The 3,775-nt window shown below is 33.1% G+C and overlaps 1 long non-coding RNA gene across 1 annotated transcript; it reads left to right on the top strand.

The window, feature by feature from the left end:
- The first annotated feature begins 171 nt into the window (after positions 1-171).
- Positions 172-1,676, top strand: LOC135217732 (uncharacterized). The gene is made up of 4 exons (XR_010315177.1): positions 172-270; positions 639-691; positions 852-934; positions 1,138-1,676. It is a non-coding gene; the product is annotated as an uncharacterized LOC135217732 (long non-coding RNA).
- Positions 1,677-3,775: the final 2,099 nt, after the last annotated feature.

The raw sequence follows: 3,775 nt of genomic DNA on the forward strand, positions 1-3,775 counted from the left end.
TTCCAATAAATACTTTTAGAAGCAATTAGATTTCAATGGATCTATATTTAAGATTTCCTATCAATATAATTGATCATAACCTGACATTAAAAGGGATATGTAATTAGAATAAGATTATGAGACTGAAGGAATGAATCACACTTTGAAGTTGCATCGGCCAGTATAATAGGACGCTTTTAGGCAGCAAATACTACATACGGTCTCCTGCAATTGAACACTACGGTGTCAACTCAGTTACTTTTTCTGCTCTCTGACTTTTGCAGCATTAAGGTATCACATCTGAACACATTTTATTGGTACTTTTCTCATGAAAACATTGTTTTTTACGTGTAAAATTGTTTTTAGGTGGGGGATTCCATGGCCTTTTATTTTAAACTTCAGAGAACTCTGTTAAATTATAGTAAAAAAATACATTCACCTTTGGAAAGATTTTGAGTATCTGTGTTAAGTATAGTATATATATATATATATATATATATATATATATATATATATATGTATATATATATATATATATAGTATATATATATATATATATATATATATATATATATATCAAAGTTTGTTCGTATAACTGGAACCCATTTTTATTCTGTTTTCTGGTTTATTATTAAACTAAGCTGTTCCATTTGCTTCAGTTGCTTCAGGTGGAAAGATGTTGAGAATCTTCGTTAAGTTCTTCCTGGTTGCTGTGAGTATTTTTGTCTTAAAATTATGTATGCAAAGTACGAGTATATGCTAAAGATTCTTTTCTGTCATATACCCATCAGGGCATAATTGTCACCTGAAAATATTCTGGGCAATTTTTGCCACTCGCACCCCACAAATGTTTAACTTCTCATATATGACAGGTGTTGTGCATTTGCTGGACCCATGGACGCGTAGTTGAAGCTCATTTGAAGAATGCCCTTGAGAATGTCCCAAAGCAAGACGGGTAAATAAAAAGTCACTCTCACAAGTAGTAATAACACAACGAAATACACTGAATTTTCTTACAGTAAGACTTTAGAACAATCACTATATAAACAAAGGTTTGACGTCTCTTAATCAATAGCTACTGATCTCAGTACTTCCAACAAAGCCTAAGGAAAACAACTCGTATGTAAAGGTGACCTAATTGTGTTATTCTTTTGACAGGGATTGTTATCTTGACTGCGTTGCCGCTTATCCATATAGTGCAGTACCAGGGATGGATGGATGGTGCAATACTAATTGCAATTGGGTTCCTCCATACTGCCCCAGAACTCACTGCAGGTGTATCTTGATCTGTAATTCGGATGTCACTCCTGTTGCAAAATAAACTGCAAAGAGGGTCAGAAATTTTTGACAACTGACCATTTTATCCAATCAGACCTTAAGAATTTATCCTTATGTCAAGTGGTTTGACATTCTATTCATTCTGGAATCTATTCTAAATGAGCACATTATTTCGGAAATTTTCTGGTTGTTAAATGTATTGAAATGTTATGCTTTTAACCTTGTAATTAATTCTAAATGAGCACAACATTAAAAAATTTACTAATTTAGGAGTCTGTCATAAAAGATTTATAATGTTTGGGAAATAATGCACATTGTTTTTTCAGTGAATTGGATTCTTTTGGATTTTTTTTAGTTACTAAACAAAGGTTATTAATTAATAAAGACTGAATGCAGCACAATTTCTCTGGTTTTATTTCAAAAATTATATTAACTATATTCCTAAACTTATGTTAGCTATAACGACAGATAACTTACAATCAAATGTTTGGGCCTCTTATGCAAACAATGTAATGCAATAGGAGATTTGCTATACTTTCCTGATAAAGTTCAAAATGGAAAAAGAGGATCTGCTTTTAGCCATAACTGAATGAATCCGAGGATGTCTCTTTAGATCTTTCACCACTCAATGCTTTGCAAACTTTATTATTTTCATAATATTAGGATGCTGTGACTTCATTTTTCTAAAGATTTGGTAACAAAATGTCCTTTATCTGGCAGATACTGTAAGCAATCTAAGGGAATTCTGAATATTAGGAGATTTTATTACCTTGTCTATCTCTAAAGGAATTCAGTTGGAAATGTCAAAACTGGAATGTGGAATCAATTCCATTTTCCGGGTTAGAGTGGATATGTCATTTCACAGACTAACATTTTTTAACATAATAAGATTATGAAAAGATTCCCTTCCTATGTTCAGTGGAAGAAAAATATGTGCTCTCTTGCACCCTTCCAAAGCATTGTGATCATTCCAGCAATTATAGCTTAGGAATTATATATCCCTCAACATATAATTATTTAGTAACTTACAGGAAATGGAACTACTCAATGGAAGAAATATTCACCCTTGAGCACTAACCTAAATTAATTTACAGTAAGCAAAGAAACTTAGGGCAAAGCTAAGGCATGAGCACAAAGCAGTAACTCAGGAAACAAAAACTAGACTTGCAGTGAGAAAGTGTTTCCACACTATGGATGGTAAAAGAGGGAATCATTTGATTATCAGAGTTGAAATTTCATTCACACCAAGAGAGGAATTAATACAAACAAGGAGTGGTCCGATTTCCAGTTTCCTCGGTATGGGTGCACTATTTTCCCCTGACTCATAAATTATAAATATTATGTTTCTAACTTAACGTGGAGTGGTCTTCGTAATGATTACTCGTAATCATTATTACTCATACTAACAACAAGTGTCAAGTAAAATTTACACAAATTAAACACCTTTATATATTCTCAGTTATAAGTGGAAATGAAAAATAATTGAACAGAAATATAGTCTCTAAATTCAGTATATAAATTAAAATATGCTAAAATCTACGACAGCTGGCCGCTCTTTTTTAACCAAGGGAAAGAACAATACATTATTTTATTAGAATCTTTTTTCTGTACTCTTTTACATGCACATTATTCAGTTTTACATTTCCATTCGATAAATACCAAAATTCCTGTACCATTTTGATTTAATGTGAAAGACCTTTTTATGACCTACCTACACTCCAATTAGAACATCAACAACAAAAAGCAGCTTTTAGGTATACTCCCCGAGTAAGCGAAAACAGGCTGTAAAACTAAGTGGCAAACTTTGATGGGAAATTATATCTCTGCCTATAAGTAAAGCAAAAGATGAAGGCATAAAATGAGGCTTCACTTCTGAGGATACCAAGGACCCAAAGCAGAAATCGGAATTCGGAGGAAATGGAAGGAATTCGATATTCACATCACATTCTTGTGACAAATTATGCGAACTATAAATCACAGAACAAGTATCAATTATGTGCCAGGTGTTATCTCATTCCAAAAACCCCATATAAGCCGTAATTTCTGGGATGAAAGTCTCTCTCTCTCTCTCTCTCTCTCTCTCTCTCTCTCTCTCTCTCTCTCTCTCTCTCAGGTGGTAACGCTTGAGTAACGTTTGCAATTGCAGGATTAAACAAGTTACTTAATCCGCAATTAATAAACGTTCTATGTTCATCACCAGCATCATACATAGAAATCTCTCTCTTCCTTTAGGTGTTCTAGTAGTGATACAAGTATAGAAACCACAGATAAAGCTCCTTAATGAAATATCATTATCCCAAAATTTGATATATACCATAATGTTATATTTCCAGCTCAATATAAGTCATATTGAACCGTTAGTCTTATTTACAAGTAGTAACTTCTGTTTAAATCCTTCTCCTGCAGATATTCCAACATACAACGAACGCCCTTTTTAGTGAACATAAGATAAAGGAGAAGATGGTTTCTCAACCAGAACCAAATATCCTTCTGTAAGGAGAGACCATCATCACATCTG

The sequence above is a fragment of the Macrobrachium nipponense genome, chromosome 7 (assembly GCF_015104395.2).
Source record: "Macrobrachium nipponense isolate FS-2020 chromosome 7, ASM1510439v2, whole genome shotgun sequence".
In the NCBI taxonomy this organism is placed as follows: Eukaryota; Metazoa; Arthropoda; class Malacostraca; order Decapoda; family Palaemonidae; genus Macrobrachium; species Macrobrachium nipponense.